We start from the raw sequence: 16,201 nt of genomic DNA on the forward strand, positions 1-16,201 counted from the left end.
GAAGGAAATCACATTTCGTCCCCTCTGAACCCCCTGTTTGTCGTTTCTCGAGCTTGATACGTGTATTCAGGGCAATGAATGAGAAAAAAGAAACTCAATCGATCGTGGCCAGGGGGTCCCCGACGTGTTACTGATCGAAACGGAATCATCGAGCGTTTTTCTAGGGTGGCAACAATGAGATTCGACTCACAAAAGAGCACCCAATGCATGCAGGTAGTTTCATATTCGGTTTTCTTGTGGACATGGATACCGGAATCGAAATCTGTTTTCTTTCTTTCGAATTTTGATTCCCTTTTTTAAATGTATAATGACCTTAAACATCTTCAACGCGTTGATAGTTTAGGGAAAAAGGAATTCAGACGATTGTTGGATAGTTTACCGGTATTATTCCATCAAAAAGACGTATTATATCTTTAAAAAAAAAATTCACTTAGATTACTGAAATAAGTTCATCTTTAAATTGGATTGAAATAACGATTGAGAAAGCACTAATTAAAAAAATGTACAAACACAACGAAACACGAAACACCGTTAAAAAATGGCGTGTCTCGTTTTCAGACACTATTTTCCGAACATCACACCTTTACTCCGTTAACAATAAGTTGGAGCTCGAACGCTGCCAAAGCGAAGGATCGATAATTGCTTCAAAGGAACGCGACACGGTGTAATTGCATCGCGTTGTATTTACGATTTACAATTACCTAATTTGCACCTTGAAACTCGCCGACTACCTCTCCCTCCTTCTCTTTCTCTACCCTCCCTCGTCTTTCCCCCTTTTAGCGAAGCGAATGACCGCGAGCGTGTTGACACCTTTGCCGGTGAGTGAAACACCGTGGATTATTTCCCTCTCTGGCACGCTGCCGCCCCTTTAGCCAGCCGGCTCTTTCTCCGTTTCTCACTTATAAACAATTTTCAAGCAGCGAAACGGCGAACATTCAAAGGAAACACGCCGAGTGGAGCGTGCACGAGTTCCCTTAGCTTCGTGCTAATGCACGTGTGACGCGCGATAACGAGCGCAAGCGCGTTATTAGCTGGAAATTCTAGTGAAACCTTGTCGAACACGGGGTTAACAGGCGGAGAAACGGACGGAGGGAGGTGGTGAGACCGGGGGGAGGAATGGAAGGAGAGCTGCCAGGTAAGAATAACGCTGGCAACAATTCTCCAGCTCCCAGACACAGGCCGATTCCGCTCACTGGGTATTGATTTTAATGAAATGATTATTGGAACCAGGGGTTAGCGTACGCAGTCTACAAGAAGCAAAGAGTAGAAAAATTACTGAATAGCTGTTTAACCCATTCACTGCCAGGCAAATTTAGTACGTCTTATCCTGGATGCCAAGATTTTATTTTAAAGAAAACATGGAATTTCAGAAAATTTATATATTATTATATTAATATTATTATATACAATTTTCGTTCATGGTTTCTAATAATTTCTAACTCAAACTTATTCCCTGACCAATTGCAATCAATTTAAACTTGTAGCGCAAAGTACGGGATATCTCGTGATCGGCCGTCTTGGTACATGCGCTTACTACGAGATATCTCGTAGTTGACTGTGAATCGGTTAATTGTATGGCTAGGGGTTTTCTGATGAATGAAAATCTTTTCTTTCACCTAAATACTGATTCTACTAAAATGATTATTGGAAGGGATTGTCGGTACACAAAGTCGAAAGAAGACAAAATACAAAGTAGTTATTTAATTGTTGATTGAATCAAAGATTGAACTACAACTTCTCGTCAGTTATAAAATGAGAAATAGGTCTATAACTACATCCAACTATTACATCTTTGATATCTACTATATTTATCAGAACATAACGTAACAATCCTATTTTTAAAAAAATACAATGAAAGATGATAAAACAGAGTTAGAATTTTCCCCGTACATGAATACAAGTATAATCAATAGGATCGAAACGTCGATTCTTCCTATTCCAGAAGGAAAGAATCACGCTGTTCCCTCTAATCCGCGTTTTTATCGAATGGACGTAGCACGTAGCGTGCGTGTACAGACCCGCGGCAAGCACAATGTGTTCTTTAATTCTACACTTTCGTGGTCGACGCTGGAATCCCATAAATCGGCCGAAAATTCCCACCGGGGGCATCCGTGGCCGCCTCGTGGACGTAAATTACCGGCTTATTTCCGCGGACGCACCACCACCAACTCCGCCATCACACCACCATATACCACCATGCACCGCTAGACATCGTACAGTCTGGCCCACGGATAAATAAAAATATTTATACCGAGGCCGCATGCACTCGGACACTAAATTAAACCTCCTTCGTTCTCCCTTATTTTTCCATGGCTCTCCGCTTCCCCCTTTCGATCCTCCTTCCCCTCGTTTTACCCCTTCTCTTGTTGCTCGATCTTTAATTTTGTCCTCTCACCTTTCCCACCGACCTTTAATTTTCTCTTTTCTAATTCGACTTTGTCATACAGCGTGCATTGCGAGTTTCCAAACGTTGCATCTATTCCTCTTTTTTCTCTTTCTCTTTCTAAAGCACCATGGTTGGGTTGATTTTTAATTTTCAGCCAGCTACGTTATGTTCCTTTTTCTTTCCTCACCTCAACGTGGCTCGACTTTTTGCGTTTCAACAGTGTTACGTTGTTTCCGGTATTAACGCCTGTCGGATGTTGTTTGACGTTGCGGTCGTTTCCTTTTTACCAGCTTGATTTTTCGTTTCCCCTTGAACCGTGTGGATCACGTTTTCTATTATTCCATTGTTCCTTTCGAAAACACGGATTTGAGCTGGCCGCATGTATTCGAGTTTGTTTTTCGAGAAGAGGTACATTGTTTCTTCTTACGAAGTTTTTAATTTCTTTATGAAATCTTGATTACTTTCTACGAGCTTCTTCGATTCTTTTTATAGTTTTCATATTAGTTCGGTGCGCGTAAATTAAACTTCAACTTCAAGTAGTTTCTTCGGAACATCATGTACATTTTTCAGCGCGCTTCTTTATGTAGTTTCCTCCAATTTGTTATTTTCTTTGTCTTCGCGAGCTTGGTCTTTAATTTACTTCGTATGTCTTCTTTCTCTGAACTCATAAACGACACTAGTATTGTAATTTTCTTCGCTGTTTCTCTGGCGCGCATCCCATTTCCTTTTCCTTCTCGCTATTTTCCGTACTCCGCTTCGCGTGGAACGAAGAGCGCGTACAGTCGCTTTGTTAGCTTGCACCTGTGTCCAGCGACGCGAAGTTTATACTGCTGACTGATTATAAATCTTTCGCGCGTTGATGAAAGTTACGAACGGTGAGCACGACAAGGTGCAAGCAGCTTTTTGCAATATAAATCGAGAAAATGAAATACTAAGTAACATTTGCGTATAATATTTCCAGCTATATACTAAGTAGATATAGCAAGTAATAAAAAATGTATACCATCACACTGCCTATACCTTCGACTCAAAACAAATTTCGTAATTCGATTCAGCTATGAAGAAGTTCATAAATAACATCTATTAAAGTGGCTATTCATTTGTGTGTCCTTTTCTGTTGTATGTACAATAATTACATAATAGCTACGTAACATTTAAAGTAGTAACGAAACAGTCTTTGATTACTTTCACATAAGAAGACTCTATCTGTACAATGAAATTTTCTATCATTTTATTTTCATCGATTTATTTTGAATTGCCTTCTTATATGGTGTACGAAAATTTTTGTGGATGATTGTGTAAATATAATTGAAAAAGTGATTCCAATTTTTTCGAAACTAATAATGTATAATATACTGTAGTATTAGGTTGTCCGGAAAGTTTCTTTCATTTTATAAGGAAATAATAGACGCACAATGTTTTTTGTTTGATATTAGTTTATTGAATTATGCACGAACATAATAATAGAAATAGAACGAAATGGATCACACCTAATTTAATAAAATAATATAAAACAAAAATTATTGTTCATTTATTATCACCTTATGAAACGAAAGAAACTTTTCGGACAACCTAATATAATTCCAAATTTCAAACAGTAGCAACAAAGAATATTAGCTATCGTTAAAGGATTAACAAATCCCTTCCCCAATTTCAAGCTAATATTTCCCAAATTCCTGCTCCCAATGATCATACGTCCGTAACACACAGATGATCGCGATTCAACACGCAAAAACGCAGTCAACCGCTCAGTATATCGTGCAAAGAAGGTGGAGACGGGACAGTGGGAAGCACCTGTAGCCTGTAATGGTCACTCCGGAAGAATTATATAGAGACGGTGATAAGGGTGACCGCGTCACGCCGAGTTAATTCTCGACGAGCGCGCGAGCAGCATGTATATTACTCGTGCCCAGGGACCGTTCGATAGATTTCGTGGATTCCTGGAAGCCCGGAGTACCGGGCCGGCCGCGGGATACGCGATAAATTAGCGTTATTTCAATAAATTAGGTGCGCGGTCGCCTGGTGCAGCCACGCAGCCTGTTGAACCCTTTTTGGGACCCGTGGCTCGTTCGACGACTTTGCCTACGCTTTCTGTTCTGCATATTGGACATTTCAGAGTATAGTATGATCAAGCAACAGTGGAATTTCTGTTAGGATTAAGGTGAGGAATAAAGGAATTTACAAGATATTTTTAATTAATGTCGATCGGTTGATTGCTTCTGAAGAATATCACTGGAAAAAATGGGGAATGCCGAGATTTAGCGTTTCTCAAAAGACGAAAATTTATTTTCCAATATATAATGTCGTAACTTCCTTATTTTCTCCTATATCGAAATAAAGCATCATTTTATTCTTCGTTTTATTCTGCATGATTCTCAACTTTTATTTCTGATTTCGAGTAACACAGTGAACTCTAAAAGACGAAAACCTCGTTGTACAGCACAATTTTTTATAACTATGTTTTCCCGTGCACCTTTCACCTACGATCGCGATTCTGTACGTTCACGAAGTCATTCAAACGAGACAATAGTTCTTTAAAGTTTCAATAATTTCCCCTCGATATTTGAAGCTTAATTATCTGCAAATATCCTATTATTATAAACAGGGCTGTATGTAGGTATATTTCTTCTTCATGTGAGAATAATTTTATATTTATCATAAAGGACTTTGCATATCTTACACCGTCTGTTAAACGTGTAATAGGACAGCTTATACTTATCGCATAGCACGAGCATGTCTATCTTATCCACTTTGAAGTACCTTAAAAAAAGTTCGATCTATTCCACCAAAAGTACAACTTGCGTTTTCTCGCGTAGCGCGGTTTACAGCGGAGGAACGCGAAAACAGAATCGTGCAACAAGAAAGGGAAAAGCGAGAAGAAGGCAGGATGGAAGGAAGAAGGGGAACAACAGGCTGGAAAACGGGGAGAACAGAGAATTCTGCACGGCTTAGAGAAAAAGGGGCGGAAGAAAGGGAGAATCGGCGAGAAGGGCGACAGGAATTCTCGTCGTCTCGGAAAAACGCGCATTATGTACACGCACCACTGCAACTTCATCTCCCTCTCCCCGTTCCTCGTGTTCCACGGGGCTCTGCGCCTCGAGACGACTTGGAGTGGGCGAAAATTCCGAATTTTCGCTGGCGCTTTTTTCACCGTGCGCCTGTCGTACACTCGACGACTGTCGACGAACGAAAAACTTACATACATACATGCCGCGCGGCAAACAATGGAGCTGCACTCTTCACGGAGAATCGTGGAACGTTTCGAGGCGAATTAAAAGAACGTTTGGGAGGAGAAGGTTTAACAGAGAGTGTTTGCAATAATAGTTTCTAGGGTGATCTTTTTGGCGCTTTTTTATGCGCTCGTTTAACGAGAATTTTAATCAGAGTGGAAATTCGTTCCTTGCTTATTTGGAGCTGAGTTATTATTAATAAGTGTGATTATTCGGTACAGGGAATCAAATAACATTGACTTGACGTACGCAGTAAACACTTTTCCTAAATATAGTCTGAGTCACGAAAGTATTTGGACACTTATCAGAGTGACGGAGTTTATGCTGTACCTATATTTCTTACTAAATATATATTTGCAGTATATACATTCCCAGATTGGTTTCTGACTGTACTAATGTAATTATGACAGTCTTGTCTCATTACAGTACTAATGAAATTTCAGAAAGTTTTGTACAATATACACAATACGTTCATACAAATTTTCTGTAGTAGATATTCAAATACTTTCGCGAATCACTATTGGCAATATAATAAATTAGAAAAGTTAACGAATTAATTAATCGTAAATTTAAAAACATTGCGAATCGAATCTCGCCGTAAAACGCATATCAGATGATCAATGCGACTATTTTCTTGTCGCATTCGCCAATCCGTTTCAACAAGCGTTTCGTTGTTAATCGTAAACTACACCGTTAACAATCCCGCAGCGAACGTATTTCCATAATAAATCATGAATTCTAGAACCACAATGCCAGCCGATACAATATGCGTCGAAGGGCGGCAACATTCGTGCGACCTGAACGCGGCCCATTGTTCGCACTCGTTTTAATTATTATATTCCAACGAAAATACTTTCTGCCCTGCCCCCCTCCCACGCCACCCCGTCATATCCATCTCATCCTCCTTCCACGGATATTTCAAACGGGAACTGCACACCGTAACGTCTGTTTCCTTCCGAATGGTGAAACCTTCCTTAAATAATATCATAATACACCGCCGGTAGAAAATAAACGGAATTGTTTCCCTAATTGCATTCTATACTCGCGTTTTCTTTTACCCCTCTACAATACCTCATTATTACACATTGAATATTATACGCTTATTCAAGCCGTTTCGCCATTGGGATTTCGCCATTGTCCACGTCCTACTCCTACACTCTCGCCGTCGATATAACCGCGATAACAACCGAACCAACAAAACCTACCAACGAATGGATAAAAAGAAATAAAGGACAAAAAGATCAAGCAACCAAAGGAAAGCAGAAAATAAATATATAAATAATTCGAACGGTGTTCGCGACATTGCTATTTGACTCGTGTCGGCCAGAAGTATCGTGGTTTCTAATAACGCGAACCATTGCGGTGGTTCAGCGCGAAGGTTATCAGCCATACTCTTACGAATAGTTGATATTCCTAACACTCCATCTTTGTAATTACTTTGTCTATCAAACAATACAAAATCCGCACACTCGTAAGGAGGCTGTGGATGTTTATAGAAATTTATATTTTTATTAACAAACAAAGTTTATTAACAATAAAGCACAGAAATCGAACCTAAGTAAAGATCTATTTCTTTCGCGAAATTTTATGACAAACGGGTATACCCTAAACATTTGATATATTGTACACATTGTGTGTATTCTTTACATATTTCAATTTCCCATAAAATGCATAAAAATCCGCAGTCTACTTATAACGAACAATGCCATCGTTTCCCATCGCTCATCTAACCCGCATCCCAAGTCACCCGCTTCGTAATCTCCCATCAAACCTCAGTACTCCCTAATTTTTCTATCATACAACCATCCCCTCATCGTCCCCTTAATACATAGCAAGAAGTACATAAACTACGTTTCCCTCGAAAAAAGCAGGCAGCAAAGGAATCCTCGTCGTTGTCTGACTGTCCTTTTCGTCCGCGAGACGATTCACGTTCCAGCTGGAAGCGTTGCGCAAGGGGAGGAAAAATATCGGTCGTGGCCACATCGGTGAGCAACGAAGGAACGTCTCTATATAAAGGTGAACGTCGCCACGGTAGTCAGCCACTTGGCATCCGCTCGCGTACCACGAAATGCTTTTTTATTAACTCGCACCTGAATGACTTTCGTTCTCTCTTCCGTTCTCCTTGTCCCTTTCTCTAACGACGATTCACCCGCCAGCTGAATACATTCTTCGGCTCAATAAGACGAGCTGCCGCGCTCGCCGTTATTCGAAGAACGAACGACGAGAGAGGAGACGTCGTCGTCGCCGTCGCTCTCTTGTCGGTAATTATTTGCCGAGTGGTAATAAATTGAAAGCGAAGCAGCGATAAGACGACGAAACCGAGGAGGAGAGAAGAGAGGGTTCACCAGCCCCCGTTAACTCGGAGAAGGGGGAAGAGGGTGTGACGCGCAACTTTTCGACTTAATAAGTCAGCCCGCGGTGTTCTTTTTGCTTGTGGCGAGGTGTCGAGCCTTGCCGCTATCCTGGATGCTCCTCTTGTTCCCTCGTTTTCCATCCACTCTTCGGGAAAATCCAGCGTGTAAGCTGAAAGAAGATATTTCGAATCGTCTTTAAGTGTCTCGTTGAATAAACGATGAAGATAATGGCCAGTGAAATATTAGTTTTGTGGGTTAATTAGTTGGAGTACAGGATGGATAGATGGAATGAATATTTTTTATCACAAAGTGAGCATAGAAAACGTTACTAAACGAACTAATCTATCATTCATATATTTTAAATGCTTTCGAAGTTTGACTCGACCATAATACATCGGAAATATTTCATTTTCTATATCGTTTTATCATAAATATATAATCCTCAACTTAATTAACATGAATCAAACAAACAATACTATATTTAAGTATGACCACTAAAATTACTATTTCATTTTAAGTTACATCAATAGAACGAGATAATATGACAAAAACAAGGGTAGTCGTATTTAAGATACAGCAGACACGGTAACCATTCGGAAGCCACGGGAATCACACGAATTTTCCATACTTTCCACTGCCTTAAAACGGATCTGGCATCCCTTTGGCTTGTGGTCGGTCAGTCGGAAAATTCGCTGAATGGAATTATTCTCTATCGAGCACGCGACAAACTTCATCCCTTGCACACGATGCTCGGCTGAGTGCGTCAACGAAAAGGAGAGAAGCCCACCACCGCGTTATGCGAATCGTACTCGGCATCGTAGGCATCCAAGGGAGACGTGGTTTTGGCATGCAGATTCGATCCAGACCTGTCTATCGTCCACCACCCCTTGCATTCTCCTCGTAACCCTCTACGGACCTTATTCTTCTCGCGACCACCCCTTGTACGCAAGGTGTCTTGCTTTTCGATAAAGAAAAAAAAATATACTTATTTCTTTCATACGTATAATCTCGTTTATAAGTATTAGGACATATCCTGATTTTATACAAGGCGATAATTAAAAATTATTGAATTAAAAATTATCCTATTTTTGATTCTCCATTATTAGACATTTCCTATAATTGGACATTTAGTTTTTATTTTCGATGAAAATTTAAATCGATTAACGAGAGAACGATTGATCGATCAAAATTTAATTTAATCTTAAGGGAACGATTAATCAAGCAAAATCTGTTATTCATACAAGATAACGACTATAAAACTTATTTACAAGAAGGTAAGGGAGGAACATAATGATTTAATAGTTACACGTTCCTTTCCATAATCTTATAATCTGGACTGAAACAATTTTAAATGAATTACAAATCGCAAACCGCCACAAACATCCTTCACGCTAAGCCCGCAGAAAGCATTGAAAAAATAAATGAATCAAAACCGTCAACAATTAATCCCCACCTTCCATCCGCGTTCCCTAAACCATCGTGTCGAATGCGGCGAAGACAGAGAGCGAGCGAAAGAACAACGCGGGAAAAATGCTTGAATCCGGTTGGCGAATCCGAGCGATGTAATTTTTCAATGTAACACAAGCCGGCCCTGTTCCGGGGACATTGCGTTCTTATTTCAATAGCTTTGTTCGTGGCGCCCGTTTTTTCCGCATTGTTCCCACCTCCTCCCCCTTGTATATTTCGCGCGCGTGGTGTACATGCATACGCGAAACCCGAAGCCGATTGTATAAAATAACATAAAATGTATGTCGTGCATCGAACGAACAATTCGTCGGCGACAAAACCGGGCATTGTCTCGGCGAGCATTATGTCGCGTTTGTCGTACGGTATTCACCGCGTCGACGTTGGCGGCGCGTCGACGAAACGCACCCTTCCATCTTACACGTTGCTCTTACCCTCGCATCCCCCTCCGTCCAAGATTCATTTACCGCAAAACAGAATCACAGGGAACAATGCGTCGTCGCGTTATCACGGGGCCCCGGTGTTAACGCAAACGAACCCATTTTCGTCGAACAAAATGTTCCAAGGAGAATGGGCGCACACATTCGGTAGCGAAGAATCGTCGGACAATCGCGATGGAGGAAAAGAAACCCCGAGACTGAACTGCCTTTCCTCTTGGCCTTTTTCCTTTCCTTATTTTCATACAGATCGCGTTGGTACGATGTGCCAAAGGCTTGTCTTCGTTCCGTCGCTTTCATCCCTTTAGCGGCTAAAGTTCAGCCTTCATTCCCATTACGTTGCTTCCGTGCGGTGGAACGCTGAGCTTGATGTATGGCTTTATAAACGTCTGATTTACATATTTTCCGGATTTAAATGGCACCATCGTAGCTGACGATGAAAACTGGCACGTGCATAGCGTTTCGCTTTAGCTAGGTAGATCCCAGGAGCGTCAGGCAGACGTGTAATTATCATTATCCCTGACTGCGACTATCGTCTCTGTCATTTATCCTGGAAAGGGAAACTTTCTTCCGTCTCTGGTACTTCTGAGTTCGCCTTCTCCACGTTTTCCATGCTCGAGCTTTGTAGCGATGTATTTAAGACGCAAGATTGGCAAGAGAATTTTCAGAGAATTTCTCCAATTATCCTGTAATTATCCTTTGCCGCCTTGTTCACCATTGTTCGGTCATTTTCGCGGCGCATTCGAAGAACTGAGGGAAGAATATTGTTCTTGAGATGCTTATTTTCAGTGTTTGATCTCTGGATTCGGTGTAGTCTCGTATAATTGTTCGGCCTGCGTAATCAATATATTATTCTTTAGAACAGAGATTATGAAAACACGTAAAATCTCATAGTTTATATTATCTTTACTTATGATTATGTTACGTTATAATTATAAATTATGCTTTTATGAATCTTTCAACCTTTTATGAATTTTCTATTAGGATCCCAAGACATCCCTCAGATTTCTAATCTAATCTAACATAATCTCATCCCAATCATTGCTTGCTTCTTTCACGAAACAAACTCTTCCTTTTATACTGTCATGAGTAGATCATTTAAACTTTTAAATCAGAAATACTAACACAGTATAGGAATTGTAATTCTCGAAAAATAATATTTCGGCTTCTCTTACTCATTATTTTACCAAAAACCATCACTAAAATCCTCTCTATCTCGCAAACAAGGAAAAGAAAAGAAATTCATAAAACTTCTAACAACAAGCAACTCAATATCCAAGAACTTCTATCTTACCGTACTTTTCCAGCGTCCTTTCTATTCCCGAAATTACGGTTAAAGTCACTCGATTAAGCTATTTACGAAGCATTGCGGACTAGAGCGCGATTTTTCTCGAAGAGAACGCTCAATTCGCGTCGTACTATCCCCGCCAGCGAGTCGACGAGCGGAAAGTTGTAGCGGCTCGTTCGCATAACGACCGACAGAAGCTCTTCGAGATTCGAGGATCCCAGCTTCCGGATCATTTCCGTGAGTTAACAGCGAACGAGTGGTTCGGCTTGCGAGAGGTCCAAGTTGGCTTTCAGCCCTGCATACCTTTCAGCCGGACAAACGGGCTGAAACTGTTTCCACGACTTACGCGTATCCTCCACGGGAAGTTTGTTGAAAATTGCACCCATTGTAGCGACAAGTTTCTCGGTACCTTTTTTTACAGACTCGATGCGAGGGACTCGACTGTTTGATGATTCCGTGTATGTTGGCGGCTTCTCGAAATAAAATAGGGCAGAATTTTGTTAGCGGAAATTTGTTAGTTGAATTATTCGAAGCTTCTTGGCTGCGCAGCGAAACGTGTTTTCCGTTTTCTTAATGCTGCCAAAAGGCTTTAGTTGCGAAGATAAGCTCTATTGACGATTGAAGTGTAAAAGTTATATCTGAGAGATAAAGATGAAAGTTATACAAAAAAATGTAATAATACGTGGGAAAAAGCACACGTTAATACATGCAGCAGAAATCATTCAAATCTATAAAAATATATAAATAGAATTTTATGAGAAATTATGATACGTTTTATATAGGTATACACTTTTTATGAAAAGTTATGAATTGATCGTTCTCTCGTATTAAAAAGTTAATCGAAATTACCATATTTTATAGAGAAGCAAATTTTTGTAATTATTTAATTAGGTGACGGAATTGAAACATTATTGTAAATATTGTTATTTATTGTGTAATAGTTATAAGCATGTAATTATGTTATTACTAATGTTGCATCATTGTTGGAAATATAATTAAAGTTGTTGTGTCATAAATTGAAATGCAATTGTAAACTCGATAATGAGTAGTAGGACAAAGTGTTCACCAAAGATAATTACATGTTAATTTTCGACGCATTCAATGGATCGACTCTATCAGTGAACATGCATGGAAACTAAAAACTCGCCTCTTTTTATTCGATTCTAATTAAAATTCTCCAAAGCAACGAGCCAACAATAAACATATTGCTACTTCTCTCTCATTCATGTGTCCAAGTTATTTCCAATTAATTCTCTTAAAATCGAAAATAGATTTCTTATTGCAACTACACTGAAATGGATTCAAAATTAACTTCACGTCCCAGCTTTCTTAAACTTCACTGCAATTTATTCGTTTGTTTATAGCTAAATTAATTTGTTTGAAGTTTATTAAAAATATTTTAAACGAAATAATATTGTTAATTATAATAATTTTCCAATAACAGCGTTGCAAATTGCCTCACTATTACGATTGACTTTTCCTTTTGTTTCACATCTTGCAATTAATTTACTATGATATTAAAAATCCTCCTCTTCTGGTCGAACCACCTATTGTATTTTTCTGACAGTCTCATATATTTGTTCGTTATTATTAATTATTTTTCATTGTGTTTATTAAACGCTTTATTATATATAGAACCATCCATCTTCGGTGAATTCTCTGACAGGCTTATATACTGTATACTAACTCGATACGAACGTATCTTACATGATTATTACAATACTAATTACAAGAATTCAATAGCTACATATTCACTGTCCAATTAAGAGTGTTCCCTGATATATTTCCTTAATTATCACAGTTCTCTTAAGCATTTTTTATTATAAAGATATTGAAAAATGATCTCACATAAAGGATATATAGCAAATTCAAAAACAGAACTACACCAAACAAAAGCACTTCATAATTCATTAAATTAGTCTTTCACACACAATTACAATATTCAAATTTCCACTTCTCTCTCCATTAATTTTTATTTTTACAAATTTCTACAAATCGAGTGAACTTTCCGCTACTTATTTTAACTACGCCATCAAAACTATTTTCTCTATTTGATGTCATTCCTAAAAAGAACGCGACACATTTCGCCAGTGATTCCAGAGCCGCAAGGGTCGTTTGGAAGTAAGTCGACGCGCGCGACGATTTATGTCGATCGTCGTAGATATAGCTCGCGATGGGGCTAGGCATAAAAGTCCTGGAACAGGACCCGGGACGCTGTACACGGGGCTGTGCCGAGGATTAGGAGCTGCGTGAATGGGAGAAAATGCGAATTGATACGGTCGTTAAGAAGAATCTTCTTTGAACCGTAGATCCGTATGAAAGCACGCGTGCTAAGCAACAGAATGTTCAGAGTGGGACCACTTCGATCCTTTATTTATTTCCTTTATATTCTTTCTAGCGCATTTTCGTCTTTAACCGTTGTACAATTTATCCCTCGATGTCCTGATGTGCATCTATTTTACGAATATTCGGCACAGGTGAATCTACCGATAAGGAATTTCGTTACTTTCTCTTGTTAGTAGTTCTACCTTATATCTTTTCCATGGGTACAAAGACCAAGAAACTTATTAAGAAACTACTGACTCAAAGAATACTTTTTTAAAATATTCATATATCTAATACCTACATTAATGATACAGGGTATTTATCATACAATTACGAGATAAAAATGGTACGAAAATTCCACCAGTGTATCCAAAAGACTCACTGATTCGGATCGTGTTTGGAACCTGTCTGCAAGTTTTCTACCTATTGCATGACAGATATAGGCAGATTAAATATGCCAAATCAAGCCAATAGCATCGAATATCTTCGCAATTACCCACCAGGCGCAACATCAGACAAACGAAAGATCAGTCTACGCCAATTTCAGAAACTTATCGGTCAGACCAAACAAAGATCGCAAATACGAAATCAAGCTGCTGTGCATCTTCCATAAAATGGGGGATAGTGAAAGGGGTGGGTGGAAGAAGAAAGGTGGAGTGCGGAACAGAGGAGAAAAGAAAAGAAAGAACGCGGAGAAAGGAGAGAAAAGAAAGAAAGGAACGGTGGGGGAATAGGAAAGGAAACAAACTCAGAAAGCTATTCAGACTCGGTTTATTCTCGTTCGTCTCGGCGGAGTGCATAATGCTCCGTGTTCCGCGTTTTCTTGCGAGGCGCGGCCATTATGAGCGGACGAAACAAAGAAAGAGCATATCTATTATGCTGGCCGAGTTGCCGCCGCGACGCCGCCGCTAGGATTAATCCGTTCTGTGTCATTATATAATGTAACGCTGACGACGCCGCCGTTACGCGTCTTTCTCCCTTTCTTCTCTCTTTCTCGCTATTCGCCGTTTGTCTTCGACTCTGTCTTCGTTTCCGCTTATGTACCTGATACACCGTGTACGCTAACTGCGCTCATTGTCGACTTATACTGGCGCGATTACATTCATCCGGATCGGACTCGATGTATGACCGCGTTCCCTGGAACCGAAGAAAGCCAGAAATGGGAGACGGTATCGACGTTTGACGTCGCGACGCCGACGAACGATTAGTCGCTGAACTGGCATTGGTTTTGTATGTAACGTATGTTCGCTGATGTAATTGGTTTGGGATTGTTGGATTGACGGAGGTATACTTTATGTTAGATATTTTATTGTCTATCTATTAATTATATAGTATGACGACAGTAGAAATGTTCTTAATAAAATAGAATACAGAGTGGGAATGTCTATCTATTAATTATATAGTATGACGACAGTAGAAATGTTCTTAATAAAATAGAATACAGAGTGGGAATGATAAAACAAAAAGGAATGTGGTATATAATAAATGATTATACCATGAGCCACTTAAAATATCAAAGTGATCAATTCTATTGATACCAATTGTCTGATCCCTAAAAGATGAAATACTAGTCATATATTCTACTAACTTCTACTTCTCAGTAAGCGTAGATAGGAACGTATTAAAAAATTGATACCATTTTTTATTCTCCTAGCTGCAAATAGTCGAAGCGCACGTGCGTAATTGGTAATCGAAGTCTCTTCGGCGACGTCATGCCGGTAAACGATGTTTTTCCGGAAGACCGGTTGCAGGAACCAGCGAGTCTGTCTTCCTTTTGTCATGGCTGAAACAACCAGATAGATCATTAATTATATTGACGTGCCGTGACCTTTTTTTTTCGTGGCCGATTTTCTAGAAAGGATGCCGCGTACCGCAGAATCATGCGGAATCGAGGTTTCCTATCCTCCCGACCCCTTGACAAATTATTCTGCATGAAATGACGTAATCTACGATAACTATAATTTAAAACAATATAATACTAGCCTCGTTCATGAAATTTTAATACAAATTCCAGATTTTAAATGATTATTAAATACAATTTCAACTGAAAAGGAATTACATACATATCTGCGATGGACATTTATTTCCAGTTACAAAAACATGAATTTACATGAACAGTCGACATATTAGTAAGCAGTATAAGAATCAGAAATAGAAGGCGCCAAATTGAGCATCCTTCGGATATCCAGAGCACCTTAAATACCTCCACCGATAAAGCACTTTAGTTACGCTTCCAAATAGTCCTGCGTCTGCCCTCCGTTTCCGGAAACAGAGAGCAGCACAGTGTACCAAAAAGAAGAGAAGCTTGCTTCGTAACGAAATAATGAAACTACAAAAACACCCGAAAACTTCTGAGGAGGCAGAAGAACCTGACGCCTGAAAAATTCGAACACCAGTTACGCCTTCTAAAAAGTCCACCCCCGCGGCACCTTTGCCCGTGCACACGCTCAACTTGCTGGTGAGCGAGCGCGCACAACCGGCTGGTTGGTTTACAGACAGCGGGACGAGAAAGTGGAATAGGAAGGGCAGGGTTGAAGGAGAGCAAGACGTAGGGAAACGGGGGAAGACACAACGGAAAGGGTAAGAGATACTCTAAAAGCAAGACAGAGAGAGAAATAGAAGAAACTGGAGGGAGAGAGAAAGAGGCTGTTTACAGGGTGAGTTGATACAACATTAACAACAAGTCGTTAGAGAGATGAGGTACACACGGTGGGGTT

General features: G+C 39.8%; 1 long non-coding RNA gene across 1 annotated transcript; it reads right to left on the reverse strand.

Annotated features, from left to right (window-relative positions):
- Positions 1 to 12,131: 12,131 nt before the first annotated feature.
- On the reverse strand, positions 12,132 to 15,977 carry LOC126918027 (uncharacterized). Its single transcript, XR_007711193.1, has 3 exons — positions 15,356 to 15,977; positions 15,121 to 15,267; positions 12,132 to 14,621 (listed from the first exon to the last, which is right to left on the reverse strand). It is a non-coding gene; the product is annotated as an uncharacterized LOC126918027 (long non-coding RNA).
- Between the last annotated feature and the right edge of the window lie 224 nt (positions 15,978 to 16,201).

The sequence above is a fragment of the Bombus affinis genome, chromosome 6 (genome assembly GCF_024516045.1).
Source record: "Bombus affinis isolate iyBomAffi1 chromosome 6, iyBomAffi1.2, whole genome shotgun sequence".
Classification (NCBI taxonomy): Eukaryota; Metazoa; Arthropoda; class Insecta; order Hymenoptera; family Apidae; genus Bombus; species Bombus affinis.